This window comes from Neoarius graeffei, chromosome 19 (genome assembly GCF_027579695.1).
Source record: "Neoarius graeffei isolate fNeoGra1 chromosome 19, fNeoGra1.pri, whole genome shotgun sequence".
In the NCBI taxonomy this organism is placed as follows: domain Eukaryota; kingdom Metazoa; phylum Chordata; class Actinopteri; order Siluriformes; family Ariidae; genus Neoarius; species Neoarius graeffei.
In genome coordinates, this window is record NC_083587.1 from 2,144,235 (window position 1) to 2,163,191 (window position 18,957).

General features: G+C 43.5%; 1 protein-coding gene across 1 annotated transcript in view; it reads right to left on the reverse strand.

Annotated features, from left to right (window-relative positions):
- The window catches only part of LOC132867688 (zinc finger protein 345-like), a 125,663-nt gene that overhangs the window by 9,981 nt on the left and 96,725 nt on the right, over positions 1-18,957 (reverse strand). The gene's annotated exons all lie outside the window — the stretch shown is intronic.

Genomic DNA, 18,957 nt, shown 5'->3' on the forward strand with positions numbered 1-18,957 from the left:
ATGTGTCTGTTTTTTTTTTTTTTGCTATGCAGGTTATGTGGAGTTAGCCACGACTGTAATGGTGATGACCACTATTTTCATATGAAGATGTTACTTTGTTCAGACCAGTGCCATGTGTATGTGTGTCCTGATGCATATATCTGTTAGAATCTAGGAGCATTATGAAAGCCATGCGAGTAGGTGAGTGAGCCTACCAAACCAGATTCACTTCTTCCTAACTATGGTCAGGAACCTGAAAAAGAGGGAAGGCAACATACTGGAATGAATTTTGCTAAAGGATATTTCTCCTGGCTGGAAAATTCCCTCAAAAAATACGTTAGGATGTCTGTATGGACAGACCAGCTATTTTGGCTCATCTTTATTCGCCAGGGCATAATGACCAGAGATTTTGCTTTGCTGTCTTTTTACTGGCCCTCTCTGTGGGCTGGTCATTTTGGGTTCACATCACAGCATGCTGTGTGCCTGTTCTCACTTTTCAAATCACAACCATGTTAGCTAATGCACATTAACATTCTAAACTAATGCAAAAGCAGTGCGCAGCAATGAAACAAAAGCCATGTCCAAAAAAAGGTCAAAAATTAAAGGAGGGGCCAAACAAATTTAGGAAAAAAGCAGGCATTAGGAGGCATAGGCTTTCAAATGTAAACAAAAGTGCTCTGAGAGCACAATATCCCCCACTGGCAACTATGTCATAACTCTGGTAAAATGCGATGGAATTGAATGAAATTGCAATATGCATATTACCGACATATACAAAGAATCCTGTCAAGTTCCGTGAAATTCCTCCAAAAATTGAGAGAGGAGTTGACTTCAGAAGGTGAGTATCCTTCCCAGATGGAAGGATGGACATTGCCATGACATAATCCCCCTTCGGGCATTTCGGACAGTGGGAGATTTATTTAAAAATAAATAAATAAATAAATAAATCAACATACTGTTTGGGCATCAGCATTTTCCTCCAGGTGCTCTGGTTTCCCCCCACAGTTCAAAGACATGCAGATTAGGTAAAATAATCCAGCCACTGGGGTTGCACAAGCTAGTACATACTCAGGTGGGGTTTACATTGGACCGTATCAGCGGATCATCAGATTAACGTTTTTAAAACGATTAGCGTGCACACAGCAACACCAATACACGATTCGCGTGCACACAGCAACGCCAATACACGGATACGCTCGGCTCCGCAGGCATCCTGCGCTCCAAATCACTCCGCCCTGAACAGCGAGTGCCCTCTGGAGGGTGCGCACTCTGGCCCTGCGCAGCTCACAGAGCGCGCGAGTATAGCGCACGAGCAGTGATTCGGGACTGAGCCACTGTGTGTGTGATCCCAGTGCATATCACTTACCACTTGCAAGTGGAAGGATGGCAAGCCTAAAGACAATCATAACTACACAATGGGCAGTATTTGCATCAGTATTTGCAGTATTTTCATACTTTTATACTCTTTAATGAAAGGTGATACAAGGCGGAAGTCCGCGCCGTTTTTCAGCAGTCGCGTCACATGACCAACGCCAGCGAATCAGGAAGGTGGATGTCACAGTGACGTTGTCCAATGACGACGCCAGCTAGAGCTCAGCACAGTGTATCCGCGTATTCTCAATGTTTACACAGCACAGGACCAGACACGATCTAGATTGAATACGTGGACCCTGGCGGATTCCCGTTTCCCGGCGTTTTAATGTAAACGGACAGTGCATCCGCGAAGAAAACGAGACAGATACGGTCTAATGTAAACTTGGCCTTAGTGCTGGTCCCAAGCCTGGCTAGTTTGGTGAGGGTTGTGTCAAGAAGGGCAGCCAGTGTAAAACCTATGCCAAATCAAATATGCAGAACAGATCTGCTGTGGCCACCCCTAATGGGAGCGGCTGAAAGAAAAAAGTAGTTTGGGCACTAGCATCCTTAACTGACCGAAATGCTATTTTTGAGGAGCAGAATGAAGAGCTCAATATGGACATTAAAACATAGCTATAGGCTAGGCTGCATGTTCATTTAAAACTGCTGTAATTTGCCCAACCATAACTGACTCTCATATGTACCAGAGGTTTTTAAGCTTGTTGGGGGTGAGGCACACCAAATTAAGGTTGATTATTGATTATGAAGAATGTCACACACATTATGATAGGCTTTAAGATCATTAGCAAGATTTGACCCACAGTGTACTACAGCAGACTGTCATAATTGTTAAACAGATAGGTAAATCAGACAGGCCATTGTATAATTTATTAAAAACATGAGGCAATGCTCATTACAGTGTTTCCCATTAGTTACAGTTGTGGTCAGAAGTTTACATACAGTGACAAATGTCATGATATGAATTATATGAGTGATATGAATGTCATAGCAATATTTGGGCTTTCAATGAATTTTCTCTGAACTGTTCTTATTCTGTGGCAGAATGATTATACAGCATACATCTTAAAGAAGAAAAAAAGGCAGAATTCAGTGCACAATTTTCTTTGGGTTTTCTGAAATCAACACAGGGTCAAAAGTATACATACAGGGTCAAAATTTTACATACAGCACACCCAATATATGTTTCTTTGCAAGATTGATTTCGACCAAACATTTTTTGTTTACCATGAACAAGCTTCTGGCATAATTCTGGTTGGATATTTCACGACTCTTCATGGTAGAATTGGTAGAGTTCAGTTCATTTTTTTTCCCCCCTTGGCATGGACTTGACTTTTAAGCACAGGCCATATATTTCAATAGGGTTGAAGTCAGGGCTTAATGTTAGCCTGCTTTATCCTCCACAACCAGCTCTGATGCATGTTTGGGTTCATTGTCCTGTTGTGACTCCCAATCATGTTCAAGTTTCCAGTGGTTTGAGGTTCTGCTGAAGAATTCTAAGGTAATCCTCCTTCATTATTCCATCCACTTTGTGCAATGAACCAGTTCCACTGGCAGTAAAACAAAGTTTGTGTTGAAAGTTTGTGAACCCTTAGAATTTTCTACATTTCTGCATAAACATGACCAAAAACATCATATTTTCACACAAGTCCTAAAAGTAGATAAAGAGAACCCAGTTAAACAAATGAGACAAAAATATTATACTTGGTCATTTATTTATTGAGGAAAATGATCCAATATTACATATCTGTGAGTGGCAAAAGTATGTGAACCTCTAGGATTAGCAGTTAATTTGAAGGTGAAATTAGAGTCAGGTGTTTTCAATCAATGGGGTGACAATCAGGTGTGAGTGGGCATGTGATAGGTTGATTTTGATCCAGCTAAAAGAATTCATTTCTTAAAAACATGAACAAAAGAGAATTCATTAATTAATTTAGTAAATAAATAAGTTATGATTCATAACTATATACACAGTTTTTATGTAAACATTCCGGTCCTGTAAAAGAGGTTAAAAGGATGAACAAAGATGAAAAGGATCAGTGATTCTGCAATCTACTAATTCAGTCCTGGTGTCTGAGATCGATTGGTCGAGTCTACAGGGGAAGAAGGGGGCTTTCGCGCGCACTTTGCTCCATTCTCAATGAAGCTAACAGAGAAGAAGCACTGTGTCCAGCGTCTTTATTGAGATTCCCCCTTTTTCAGGTATAAAACGAGTATTTCTGCCCTTACATGATTGTATGTGTTGTTAAACTGTTTTGTGTCCAGTTTGAGTAACTTTGACCGAACTTTGAGTGATTTGGAGCATTATTTTGATTGGCACATTATTCACTGGTTCATTGCACAATACAACAGGTAGCTATTATGGCGTGGTGTGCGTTCTGATTGCGTTTAGCACTTTAGCAGATACACGTAGTGGATAATGTTGTTAATGTGTGTTGTTGAGTTACATGCATTTGAGGTAATTCTTTAAGTAGCTATTTATGATTGGGATCAAACACTATCAGAGAGAAAGATAAAATGGTTGTGTTTACAATGCTTTAATTTATTTCAAATGCACTTTTAGTTTAAGGTTATGATGAATTAAGATTTGTACACACCTCTATGTTTACCTGTAGCATTTTTCCTGTAAGAAAGGGAAGGAAGAAGAAATGGGAATATACACTTACCTGAGTACTCACCTGATTGAAATTAACCTGTAAGACAATTTAATAAATGACAATATACTTACCTGATTAAATGTGACCTGTAGCAAAAAAGGAGAAATGTTATTATGATACTTACCAGTGTGTTTACCTGTGAAAAGAAAAAAAGGCTAATATTCAAATGAAACAAAATTGTGATTATGTAAATATTTTCATTCCATATTCTCAGTGAAGCTAACAGAGAAGAAGCACTGTGTCCAGCATCTTTATTGAGATTCCCCTTTTTTCAGGGTGTAACAGGCACCCTGTTTTATTTAAAGAACAGGGATCTATCAAAGTCTGATCTTCACAACACGTTTGTGGAAGTCTATCATGGCACGAACAAAGAATTTCTGAGGACCTCAGAAAAAGCGTTGTTGATGCTCATCAGGCTGGAAAAGGTTACAAAACCATCTCTAAAGAGTTTGGACTCCATCAATCCACAGTCAGACAGATTGTGTACAAATGGAAGAAATTCAAGACCATTGTTACTCTCCCCAGGAGTGGTCGGCCAACAAAGATCACTCCAAGAGCAAAGCGTGTAATAGTCGGAGAGGTCACAAAGGACCCCAGAGTAACTTCTAAGCAACTGAAGGCCTCTCTCACATTGGCTAATGTTAATGTTCATGAGTCCACCATCAGGGGAACACTGAACAATGGTGTGCATGGCAGGGTTGCAGGAGAAAGCCACTGCTCTCCAAAAAGAACATTGCTGCTCATCTGCAGTTTGCTAAAGATCATGGGGACAAGCCAGAAGGCTATTGGAAAAATGATTTGTGGATGGATGAGACCAAAATAGAACTTTCTGGTTTCAATGAGAATCGTTATGTTTGGAGAAAGGAAGACACTGCATTCCATCATAAGAACCTTATACCATCTGTGAAACATGGTGGTGGTAGTATCATGGTTTGGGCCTGTTTTGCTGCATCTGGACCAGGACGGCTTGCCATCATTGATGGAACAATGAATTCTGAATTATACCAGTGAATTCTAAAGGAAAATGTCAGGACATCTGTCCATGAACTGAATCTCAAGAGAAGGTGGGTCATGCAGCAAGACAATGACCCTAAGCACACAAGTCATTCTACCAAAAAATGGTTAAAGAAGAATAAAGTTAATGTTTTGGAATGGCCAAGTCAAAGTCCTGACCTTAATCCAATGGAAATGTTGTGGAAGGGCCTGAAGCGAGCAGTTCATGTGAAGAAACCCACCAATATCCCAGAGTTGAATCTGTTCTGTATGGAGGAATGGGCTAAAATTTCTCCAAGCTGGTGTGCAGGACTGATCAACAGTTACCGGAAACATTAGTTGCAGTTATTGCTGCACAAAGGGGGTCACACCAGATACTGAAAGCAAAGGTTCACATACTTTTGCCACTCACAGATATGTAATATTGGATCATTTTCCTCAATAAATAAATGACCAAGTATAATATTTTTGTCTCATTTGTTTACCTGGGTTCTCTTTATCCACTTTTAGGACTTGTGTGAAAATCTGATGTAGTTTTAGGTCATATTTATGCAGAAATATAGAAAATTCTCAAGGGTTCACAAACTTTCAAGTACTACTGTAAGAGGCCTTGGCAAGATAAGAGACAGTATGGAAGTCTCAGCAGCTCATAATTTATAACCTAAGTGAGTGTATGTAAATATTGGATCCTGTGTTGATTTCAGAAAACCTAAAAGAAATTAACTTCTGCACCAAATTAATTCTGTGTGGACTATAGAAAAGTCAACGCGGTGTCTAAATTCGACGCGTACCCAATGCCTCGTATTGATGAGCTGCTCGATCGACTAGGCACGGCTCGCTTTTACTCGACACTGGATTTGACGAAGGGATATTGGCAGATCCCCTTGACTCCATTATCCCGAGAGAAAACGGCCTTTTCCACACCGTTCGGCTTACACCAGTTCGTCACACTTCCGTTTGGGCTGTTTGGGGCGCCCGCTACGTTTCAGCGGCTGATGGACCGGGTCCTCCGGCCGCACGCCACCTATGCGGCCGCTTACCTAGACGACATCATTTATAGTAATGACTGGCAGCGGCATCTGCAACACCTGAGGGCCGTCCTTAGGTTGCTGAGGCGGGCGGGACTCACTGCCAACCCGAAGAAGTGTGCGATTGGGCGGGTGGAAGTACGGTATCTGGGCTTCCACTTGGGCAACGGGCAGGTGCGTCCCCAAATTAATAAGACAGCAGCGATTGCGGCCTGCCCGAGGCCCAAGACCAAAAAGGGGGTGAGACAGTTCCTGGGGCTGGCTGGCTACTATCGTAGGTTTATACCTAATTATTCGGACGTCACCAGCCCGCTGACTGACCTCACTAAAAAGGGGGCGCCAGATCCGGTCCAGTGGACGGAGCAGTGCCAGCGGGCTTTCTCTGAGGTAAAGGCTGCACTGTGTGTGGGGGTCACTCTTGCACTCCCCTGACTTCTCTCTCCCTTTTTTGTTACAGACGGATGCGTCGGACAGAGGATTGGGGGCCGTTTTGTCCCAGCGGGTGGAGGGGGAGGACCGCCCGGTCCTATACATCAGCCGCAAGCTGTCAGTGCGTGAGGGGCGCTACAGCACAATTGAGAAAGAGTGCCTGGCAATCAAGTGGGCGGTCCTCGCCCTCCGTTACTACCTGCTGGGGCGCCCTTTCACCCTCTGTTCGGACCACGCGTCCCTCCAGTGGCTCCACCGCATGAAGGATGCCAACGCGCGGATCACCCGTTGGTATCTAGCACTCCAACCCTTCAACTTCAAGGTGGTCCACAGGCCGGGGGTGCAGATGGTCGTGGCGGACTTCCTCTCCTGTCAAGGGGGGGAGTCAGCTGCGGGCCCGATGGGCGCCCGGCCTGAGTCGGGCGGTGGGGGTATGTGGCAGCGGGGGCGTGGTCAAGCGCCGGTCTGTGACAGGAGGGTGGAGCCAGGGAAGGTGAGTGGCAGAATCGCTACACCTGACAGTAATTAACCTGTGTTTTGTGTGTGTTTTCCCAGTAAACCGCTCCCTATTTAAGGAGGCTGAGTGTGTGTCTGTGTGCGTGTGTGCTTACGCCGTAGTATAACTGAAAAATTGTTTAATAAATACGCTTTCTCTACCTCCAAACGTTGTCCTGCCGTCCTCTGTGCTCCACCCACACATTATCCGCGCTACAGCAAGTAATTCCTGTCACTCGCCAGCCCGGCTGGCTAATTGAAAATAAAAAAATATATATGAAGATTCAGACTAGGGCTATGCGATATATCTCTGAAAATTCTGTGTGAGATACATAAAATTATTATATTGTAACTATCGAGTATTTTATGGTCATTGTAGGTACACACACAGTCCCTTTAAGAAACTACATTTCCCATCAGCCAACTTCCGCGTGACCTGCGTCACGCCAGGGCGGGATCACTGATGCCACTTCCTCCCTGAAGGCATAAGAAACGGAACAACACTTCCGTCTCTCTCTCTCTCTCGTCATGGATGTCAAGCCATCTGGACACAAAGAGATACCCTGCACCAGAAAACCCAAGCAAGACATCTTTTTCTTGCAAGATCCATGTTTTAGCGCAATTTCTTTGTTTACCTTTGGCCACGGTAAAAATCCAGAATCGTGCGATTTTAAACTCAGAGTTATAACCGTTTTTTTTTTTTATTCGTATATCAGTAACATTACCAAACTGCCGCCAAGCAGTTAATTTAAATTTAGGAGCGACCGGATCCTCCTAATTAAAGCGCTGTGCACATTGTCTGATCAGAGACTCTCTTTTCATCACGAGCGACCACGCGTCGAACCAAGAAATTCTCTGCGCCTCACGTCCTTCACAACGGTGAAACTCCAAAAGTCTCGGAACATATCTCCATAATCTTGCTATAAGCAAGATACTAAAGTAAGAGACTGGCATTTTGGGCATAAAAACTAGTCCTAGGAATTAGTTTTATTGAAGCAGTGTGAATTAAACTCAGGAACGGTTTAATTGTGTACACCAGGGGTCACCAAACTTTTTTCTCTGGGGGCCACATTGTCGTTCCTGACTGTGATGGGGGCCGGGGTCGGGTCAGCTATATCACATAGAATTGTATAACCCAGACAAATATGACCACCAGCAGGCCTCATTGTGTAGTAGAGATTACTAGCCTGGCACGGCCATCCCCACTACTATATCCATACTACTATATCAACACTTGATTCCTGGCACATATTTGTTTATCTTTACTAGTGGTTTGCAAAAGTAGTAATCGAGTCTTCACACTTTGTTTTAATTTGAAATACCACAGATATTCCATTTATTTATTTTCTAATAAAAATAATATCAAAGCTGTCAAGGTAAGAAACATCTGCCTAGTTGAGGTGATTGACACTGGCAAAGGTGAGTGGAAAATTATAAATTGTAGGTAAGCCTGTTGATATCATTAATAATATTAATAATAATTGTATGCAGCACTTAATAAAGGTCAAATAAATAGGCCTATAAAATAAATACATTTTAAAAAACAGTGAAATTATAATAATATGAGCAATAGATCACAGCAGTTGTGCTGTGTCCTGCACGTCATTGCTCTCATCCATGGCCAAAGCAAAAAACTCGAATTCTGACGCTCTCTCATTCAGCTGGTCATACACGTTGTCCCCCAAATCTTCGGTTCGCCTGGTCATAGTACTGTAGGTGCGGAGAGACTCACCGCGTTGAGCGCATCCTTCTTGTCGGGACACACCTCCTCAGCCACAGCAAGCATGCATACTTTAACAAAGTCCCCATCAGTAAACGGCTTTCCATGAGTAGCTAGTAGGTGAGCTACCTTATAGCTAGCTCGGACAGCAGCCTGGTTGATCTGGGTTTGGCGAAGGAATACATTCTGTTGTGCAGCCAGTCCGCATTTCATCCTCCGAATCCTGTCTGCTCTTGTTTGCCCTCGCAAACTAGCATACTCTTTGTGGCATAGTTCGAATTACGTGGGAGCCAATGGGAGCTGAGCTCCCATTCCCTCAGGCTCCCATGAAAGAAGCAAACTTAATTTTCTGTGGAAGTCTCTCAAATACATCATATAATCACCATAATAAGCTTGAATAGCCTATATCACCATATAAATAAAACTCATTTCATTTCCGATCACCATGCAGCCATAACTTTGTATTGAACGTGTTATTAAACCGCAACATGTACGGCTGTACTTCACCACCACACCACTATGCGCGCAAACTGAAATTTGCAGCCTGCGAAATCGAATGTGAAGTTAAGTCCAAAGAAGACTTGTCCTCTATCTCACAACGATCTTCCTTTGTTTAACAATATATATATAAAATGTATTTAAATATATATATATATATATATATATATATATATATATATATATGCAACACCGTGTGCGTGTGTGCGTGCATGCGCGCGCCTGTGTGTGAAAGCTGTGCACTGCAGTGCGCAAAAGTGCACTGGTCCAGGAGAGCGAGTATGCATTGCTTTTTTTTTTTAAATAGAGACCCCCATAGGGTCAAATTTATAATTCGAACCCTGCTTTGTGGCGGGTTTCATAGTGACGACGCAGATTATATTCTTTGAAAACCGGCACACTTTCTTTACATACAAGACAAACTGCACGGTCCTTACACTGAACCAAAAAATAATCGGTGGGCCACTGTTCTTTAAAAACTCTGCACTCTCTGTCAGCTTTTCGCTGACCGCTAGCCATTTTGCTGTCCTGAACACTGACAGTTCTCTGCGCGTGCGCTGCCTGTCACTGCTTGATCACGAACATATGACGAAAATTCGGAAAATATGAATAGTTCATTTTATAACTAAATATCAATTTTAATTGATAAAATCAACAAAATACAAGATGCAGACATGTTATTATTTGCCAAAAAGCAATTTTAAAAAATAGGCCATGACCACTTTTGGGGATTGCCTCATAGGGCCGGTTCAAGTGATGGGGGGCAGAGGGGCTGGGGGGCCGGTCAAAGGGGGGTGGCGGGCCGGATCTGGCCCGCGGGCCGTAGTTTGGTGACCCCTGGTGTACACTGTAGACACTCGGTGTTGAATTGATGATTGTTCTATTTTGTTTTAATCTCTCAATTGTTTAATAGATAGGCTTTGCATGCTCTCTCTCTATTCCTGGCTAACACTTTAATTTCATTATTACACGTATCTTGACCGCATCAAGATTTCAGTGGATTTAGTACTGTTATAAGCTAGTGAAATTAAGGCCAATTTATGCTGACAACCCAGTCCTCGCAGACAGCGCCGCAGATAGCGTCTGCGTAGCCCCCCCACCTTCGCAGACGCTCTGCGCGCACCTCCCAAAAATTGTGACCACCGCAGAAGCCTCGCAGACAGCGTCGCAGACAAGAGGGCTCCGATTGGTCCACTCTACATCCGCTGTACACGCACTTCCGCTTCCCTACTTTCCTGGTTTGGTTTGTTTTCACGACCGCCATTTTTAAAAACACGAGCGAAGATGGAGCAGCACGAAGAGTGGTTGATCGAGGAAGTGAGGAAGTACGTACATCTATACGACTCCAGTTCTAGTCATTATAAGTAACCGGAGGATAAACACTCCACTAACCACACCCACCAACTACTCCTAGCGATTTCGCGACTTCGCGCCCCCTTGCATTGTAGCGGTGAATAACATCGCGCACGCCTATTACTCCCCCGCTCAACGATAAATTACAACTGTCTGCGAAAAGCTGTCTGCGAAAGCCTTGTCGCAAGAGCATGCAGAGGCCTTTAGCCCATGGCTAATTCTTTTGTCCCATTAGCCTCCAGGGCTAAGAGTAGTGTCTCAAGGGAACATGTGGCGGTCCTCCCCCACACTCACATACATACCTTTTGTCTTAACTCCACGAGGTAGGATCCTTGGGCCTTAGCTAGCCACATACGGCTAATTCTTTTGTCTAATTAGCAACCAAAGCTAACCCTCTTGTTTACTTAGAAACACGTGGTCACCAGGCCTCTCACACACAAACACATATTAGCTAGCATTCTTTTGTCTCATTAGCAAGCTAGGCTAACCTTTTGCTTAGGCCACAGGCCTCACAAACACATCTTAGCTACCAAAGCTAACTCTTATGTTCTACTTATTCAATTTTTATCATTGTTATAATAAATTCAATTATTATTGAAACTGTGCGTTTATTTGTTGTTCTGATATTTTTGAAGTACCCAACCTCAAAGAATTCCAAGGTGCATATGAGTTATGTAATATGGTAAGTGATCATCATAATTTGGAATATACCATAATTTTAGCTGTTTGGTAATTTATTATTAAGCACCAATATTAATGGTATTAATTAATGAGACTGATTTAATGAGATTGATCACTTAATTACCAATTGCACCTACATCATCTGCCGACTTGCGTTTGTTTCGTGTTTGTTTAAAACCTTTTCCGGTGGTTTTCTCCCTGTCCCTCAGGCAGTAACATGAGAGGCTGCCTAAGGGTAAAAAAAACAATAACATCACACACTCGCCAACCAATCCCCGGCGACATCTAGGTGCTGAAAGGAACTTGCGGGAAGATTTTCTAGTTTCGGTTTACAGCGCTGACTCAGTTCGTGCAATCGCTGCTGTTGCATAGGCTACCGTGTAAACTCTGTCAATTTCAGCGACAAATTAAAAATGGAACTAGTAAGGGGTCAGTCATCTGGCATTTTTTTGGATATCGCGAGGAGGACATGGAACAGCAAATGGCGATTTGTAAAGTGTGCAAAAAAACCCCTGTCATCATGAAAGGCAGCAGCACTACAAAGCATGTTGGACATATTTTGGGTGCTATAGTCATGATAGTAAGTATATTTGTTTTCAATACTCATACACCAAGTTGCCAAGTTTTCCAATATATTATTTGTTTATTATATTATAGTGCTCTGTGTTGTTCTCATTTACGTATTTAACAACAGTATCAAAATACTCGGGTCTTGAAATAAATGCACATTAGTCATGAACAATGGTAACTCCTCTTTTTTGCATTATTTTTGACAGAAGTAAAATTCATACATGAACAATTTTGGCTAGTTGATTTTCTGTTTGGCTAGTTACTTTGGAAGGTAACTAGTCTGGCTGGCTGGTGAAAAAATATATGAATTTCGAGCCCTGGTTATACATCTTACCTTTCACTTTTGCTGGGACTTTCCTATCACAAATGACTCCCAAAATCCTTCTTCAACTGCTCCACCCTGCCCGCGCACTCTCTCACCTCACTATCGCAGCCCACATTTTCCTGCACAGTTGACCCCAGGAAACTGAATTCACCAACTTTCTTTACATCTTCTCCTTGAATCTTCACTCCACTCTCATCCCCATTCTCATTGATGCACATGTATTCTGTTTCATACTCAAAACACAATTTTATGGTTTTCAATTTAAGACAGCAAACGTCAATGCAGAAGTTAGCATTGATAATTAGCATTCATCAAACTTTAGCTTAGTTAGGGAACGTTAACATCAACGTATCTGAATCTCATCTCATTTTAAAACAACACACTGTTGAATTTCTAGAGTTTTAGTTTGTTTCTAAGTCAGAAAACTGCTAACATGTCCGGTAGCATATATTTGTCATTCAAAATACAAGTGCATGTGTGGCAGCAAGGGTGTGGTTGAATGTCGGCTGTGAAGGGTGAGGAGTCAGTTTGAACCAGCAGGTAACATGTCATGAGTGACACCTGTGTCTCATTACTGGCTATTTATTAACATTTGTCTGTGTGCCTTTCAGATGGCCAGTAACGAATATGAGAGAGAGAGAGCCATGTTCCCCAACGTGTGTGTGTGTTCACAGCTTAGTAGTCACTGAAAAGTGACAATAATAAAAGTGCTCCTGGAATTGTAGTGCCTGTCTCCAGTTTCTCAGAAGTAAAGAGTTCTTATAGCATGCTCTAACCAAAGTTCAAAATAGGTCTATTTTTGGCTAAAGTTAAATTGTGTGTTCTCTAGTCAATATTTTATATTTTCTAAAAAAATAAACACATCAACTAGTGGAACACAAGTAACCACTTCTGCTTCATTTCTTTGAGGGCTGAAATGCATGCTCCAGTTTTTTTGTTTTGTTTTTTGACTGTTTTTTGACTGTTAAACTCCTTTATCATGCTTTGTGGGTGTGACCTTTTTAGTATGGCATCATTATTCTTACCTATACAATTAGGGTGTTTATGTTTAAATTACTCATGCACAAAATTATTTCAAGCAAATTCTTCATAAATCTAAACTTTTAATTTTGCCCTCAAAGTGCACCAGTTTGATACACTTAACTTTAAAGTGCATATCACGGGTAAATTCTGGAGCAAGATCAATGTAATTCTCCTATTTTATATTAAACTTTGGTCAAATATGTAACATTCTGCATTCTCCGCAAATTTTTTAACTTGCACGATACCAGAAAAATTCAGTTGAAATCAAGCCATTTGAGGCGAATTCGTCCGCCTCTGAAAAAACTTGGCACTTGCATTTCCCGGCAAACATTGATTTTCGTGACATCATGTGCAGGACGCCTCCTACATCAGCGCTGGTTTATTTATGAGAAAACGACCTGGTGGTTTTCTGCAAATTTCTTCAACGTTATCACGTAATTATTAAAATGGTTAACAGATGTATCATAGGAGGGTGTAGCAACACCAATCTTGATGGGATTAGTACTCATCGTTTTCCAAAAGACCAGAGAATGAGAGAGAAATGGGAGCGCTTTGTGGGAGGCACCCGGAAAAAGCAGAGGACCAAGCAGAGCCGAGAAAAAGACCAAGAAAATCGGCAATTCACATGTTGACTGTTGCCAGGGTAAGAAATAATTCTGACATCTCATTATATTCTTCACCCAAAGGTGAAGTAACGTTGTGCTCAGGTGGCGATTCCATATTTCAATGCAAAATCGCTAGTTACTAAACTTGGTCTACACAGGCTGTGCACTAAAACCATGCAAGCTCTCGCAGCCTGCTGGCACTTCCGCAGGTAACGTCACAAATCTGGTTCCAGACTCCCTTGGGATTTTTCCAGACGTGTTTTGTTATTTTATTTTTTTCTGCTGTAGACAGATGGCCTTGTGCAAAATTACCCTTCTGGATGGGTGTGTAAAGGGACATACTTTCATTAAAAAAATAAAATAAATAAAATAAAAAAAAAAATATATATATATATATATATATATATATATATATCCAGGATATGCACTTTAAAATGTACAAAATTTTCTTACAGGGGAGCCCCCAGACCCTGCAGATCGAGGTTCACTGACCATAGTTTCACAAAATCCTGTGGGAAACACTATTATTCTGCCTGTGCAGTTTTTTTATTTATTTAATTAATTTATTTATTTTTTAACTGTTACTGGAACATCTCCCTGTTCTTTTGCAGGTTAGGGTGGCTGTGGAAGAACTCACTCTCTCAACTCAAAACGCAAAAGTAGGTGACCGTGATTATGCAACATACCCGAGCAAGCATGGTGATGGGTAGTGATCTAACGTGGCGAGTGTGTTGCGAGACAAAGATCTCAGCTTCCCATGTAAGATTTTGTGGTCTGTATATCTCATGGATTGAGGTGAAGTCGTTGTATTTTACTACAAGATGCATGCCTATCAAAATTTTGGCCAGAAGTGATCAATTACGGCAGGATTCTCTGTCATGGTGGGTCATTGCTCTTTAGTCCCTAATGCTCTCCAGCCCCTAATCCTCTCCAAGCTTAAACATGAACAGTCCTGTGGTAAGATGATTGGCGGATGAGTCAATGAAAGAGGCAGAAACCGTTTTACAATAAAAGTGCACCTTTTTTTAACTGCCTTTTTTTAAATACTTTTTCTTGAAAAGGTGCAAATATAAACAGTGCAATAAAAAAATGCCAGGAAAAAAAGGCAAAATAAAAACAATACAAAACAAAAAATAACCATAAAGTTGCTAGGCTATGCTGCTAAAGAACCTTGCACAAACTTTTCACCACCTTACAGACATACCTTACTGAGGCTATGAGGCTTAATACAGCCTAAAGCTAGCTGTAACCCCTCCAAACTAGCTTACACCATTCACAATAATCAATTAACTCAATGTCAACAAAATTCTCACAAAATAATGACTCAAATAAGAAAACAAAATAAACAAGAAAATAATTTTTCATTCAAAACATTTCTGTACAGTTACAGAAATGGCTGTAATATGCTAAATATTGTAATGGCTGTAAATATGTAAAATATGGCTATTTTTTAGAAGGGGAAAATACCCCTTCTAAAAATGGACCATTCCCTCAGTTCCCCGTCAAACACGCCTATTTACAGTGAATGTTATGGTCCTTCGGTTTCCCCCCCCGAACCAGGAAGTGGATGCTGGAATGAACTGTGCGCGGGTGGGTGGAGCACAGAAGTACGGCAGGCCAGAACTGAGTTTTCAAAAACTCTATTATACCACTTTTCAGCGTATTCACTGTCCCAGACACTCAGACACACGCACACACGCTCTCCTTATATAGGGCGTGGTCGCTAGGAAGACACACAAACACAGGTTAATTAACATCAGGTGTAGTGATTCTGCCACTTACCTTCCCTGACTCCACCCTCCAGTCACAGACTGATGCTTGACCACGCCCCCGCTGACACATACCCCCACCGCCCCGTCCGGCCTGCAGCCGACTACCCCCCCCCGATGGGAGAGGAAGTCCGCCACGACCATCTGCGCCCCTGGCCTGTGGATCACCTTGAAGTTAAAGGGCTGGAGTGCCAGATACCAACGGGTGATCTGCGCGTTGGCATCCTTCATGCGGGGGAGCCACTGAGGGGTGCGTGGTCCGAACAGAGGGTGAAAGGATGTCCAAGCAGGTAATAGCAGAAGGCAAGGACCGCCCACTTGATGGCTAGGCACTCCTTCTCGATTGTGCTGTAGCGCCCCTCACGCACTGACAGCTTCCTGCTGATATACAGCATGGGGCGATCCTCCCCCTCCACCTCCTGGGACAAAACCGGCCCCAGCCCTCTGTCTGACGCGTCTGTCTGCAACATAAAGGGAAGAGAAAAGTCAGGGGAGTGTAACAGTGGCCCCCCCACACAGTGCAGCCTTCACCTCAGAGAAAGCCCGCTGGCATTGCTCCGTCCACTGGACCGGATCTGGTGCCCCCTTTTTAGTGAGACCAGTCAGCGGGCTGGTGACGTCCAAATAATTAGGTATAAACCTACGATAGTAGCCAGCCAGCCCCAGGAACTGTCTCACCCCCTTTTTGGTCTTGGGCCTCGGGCAGGCCGCAATCGCTGCTGTCTTATTAATTTGGGGACGCACCTGCCCATTGCCCAAGTGGAAGCCCAGATACAAGTACTTCCACCCGCCCAATCGCACACTTCTTCGGGTTGGCCGTGAGACCTGCTCGCCTCAGCGACCTAAGGACGGCCCTCAGGTGTTGCAAATGCCGCTGCCAGTCATTACTATAGATTATAATGTCATCCAAGTATGCGGCCGCATAAGTGGCATGGGGGTGGAGGACCCTATCCATAAGCCACTGGAACGTAGCAGGCGACCTAAACAGCCCAAAAGGAAGTGTGACAAATTGGTGTAAGCCAAATGGTGTGGAAAACGCCGTTTTTTCTCGGGATAATGGAGTCAAGGGGATCTGCCAATAACCCTTTTTCAGATCCAGTATCGAATAAAAGTGAGCCGTGCCTAGTCGATCCAGCCATGGGATTAAAGTGAGCTGCCTGGAATACCAATTCCCGGCGGCTCTTTGGAATCAAAAGCTGTGAGACCGTCTCCTTAGTCTGAGTGTCCTGCGTCACTCGGTATAATCTCTCTCTTATAATGGAGAAATGGGGAAGGACGGGGTGGCGTTTGGCTGGAGTGTTTGACCATCAATTACTCTCACTTGGTCAAACGCATGCCGCAGAGTCTCGTCTCGCAACTGTTCTCACGGGAAATCCATGAGGGATTCCCCGAGAGAGGGAGGAGGAGCCTGCTGCTCCTCACTCTGACGTGGAGATGACGTAGACAGCTCTGTGACAGCTGCTCCCGCCAATGCCACACCGGGACCTCCCCCTGCTGAACTACGGCAGGACCCACTCTTCACTAAATGAGTCATTAATTCCCGAAATCCCGACCAAGCAGTCAACAAATTTATCGAGTGGTTAAGGCGAGGATTAACCGCCGCCTTTACACTAAATTTCTCCCCTCGAATATTGCTGGAGCGCAACTCTGCCTTTAGATCTGAAAACAACAATCTCTACAGCACTGCCAGGACGGTGCACTCTCAAGAGAGCCATCAGGAGGGCCAAGGCAGACTACAGGCAGAGGATAGAGGGATACTTCAGTGGTGGAGACCCACAGCAGACATGGTGAGGTTCTGAATGCCTTTCTAAGTACAAAGGCAGAGATGATATAACAACAAGCAGCAGTGATTCTCTTGAAGAGGAGCTGAATCATTTCTTTGCTCGATTTGAAGTGGGTGATGCAGAGACTAGGAAGAAGCTGATACCAACAGCGGTCAGCCGGACACTGAATGTCAACACTGATGATGTCAGGAGTGCGCTCCATGGTGTGAACACCAGGAAAGCTGCTGGTCCCGATAGTATACTAGGGAGAGACTGCACAGACCAACTGGCAGAGGTATTAATGTAAAATCTTTAATCTCTCCCTGTCTCTATGTACTGTCCCAAAATGTCTGAAGTCTGCCACTATTGTGCCCATACCTAAGAAGACATATACTGTATTAGCAGCCTAAATGACTTCAGACCAGCTGCTCTTACCTCCACTGTTATGAAGTGTTTTGAGAAGCTGGTCTTGAGTTATATCAAAGCAGCTCTCCCACCCACCCTGGACAAGCACCAGTTCGCATATAGAGCAAATAGGCCAACAGAAGATGCCATTAGTACAGCACTACATACCAATCTGTTCCATCTGGAATACCCTAAAACATATGTGAGGATGCCGTTTCTGGACTTTAGCTCAGCATTTAACATGACCTTTGTTCACTGTTATACAAGCGAGATGGCAGCACGCACAGACACTGCGGCTCTCAGCTCTCCATCAATGTGTAATGCACTAGTATTGTTTGTATGTGTAGTGTGCTTTAGAACATGGTGTCATGCCACACACGTCTACAGTCGCACAGAACTCCTGAACATTGGACTACGATGCCAGATTGCAGTCACGAGCGATTTCCAGCAGACCCACAATATTCTGCTGGACATAGCAAGAGCTCCAGCGTCTCTGTGGATTGTTGTTGGCCCCTACAAGTGGCGCAGGTGGCGGAGGGAGCGCAAGCAGAAGCGGAGTTGCCGAGCGGGCCTGCTAACCAGGCTAAGGAAGTAGCCATTCAAACCCCCATTACCCAGCATCTTCTTGACCAATGCAAGATCCTTCATTTACAAGATCGACGAGCTGGAATTATATCTTGCAGTAAACCCCTCTGTTCGTGATTGTTGTGTGCTGATCATCATGGAGACCTGGCTACATCAACTGATCCCGGATACTACAGTACAGCTAGCGGGCCGTACCGCTCATCGCTACGACAGAAACGGAGACTCCGGTAAGAGCAGAGGAGGGGGACTGTGTGTATATGTTCACAATGACTGGTGTACAAACAGTAAGATCACACACACCCATTGCTCTCCTGACATAGAAGCAGTGACAGTCATTTGCAGACCTTTTTATCTGCCCAGAGAGCTGACAGTGGTACTCATTACTGCTGTTTATATTCCACCAAATGCTAACGCTAGCATAGCTCTCGCCCACCTACATGACATTGTTAATAGACAGCAGCAAGTTCATCCTGAGGGAGTACAAATCATTTGCTGGGGATTTTAATCAAGCATGCTTAAAGACTGTCCTTCCCAAATTTGTACAGTATGTACAGTGCTCCACCAGAGGGATTAACACACTGGACCATGTCTATTCTAATCTGAAGCATGCTTACAGAGCAGTCCCCCTCCCACATCTGGGTCTGTCTGACCATCTTTCACTGCTCCTCATCCCTGCATACACTCCCCTCAGGAAGAAAACTAAGCCGG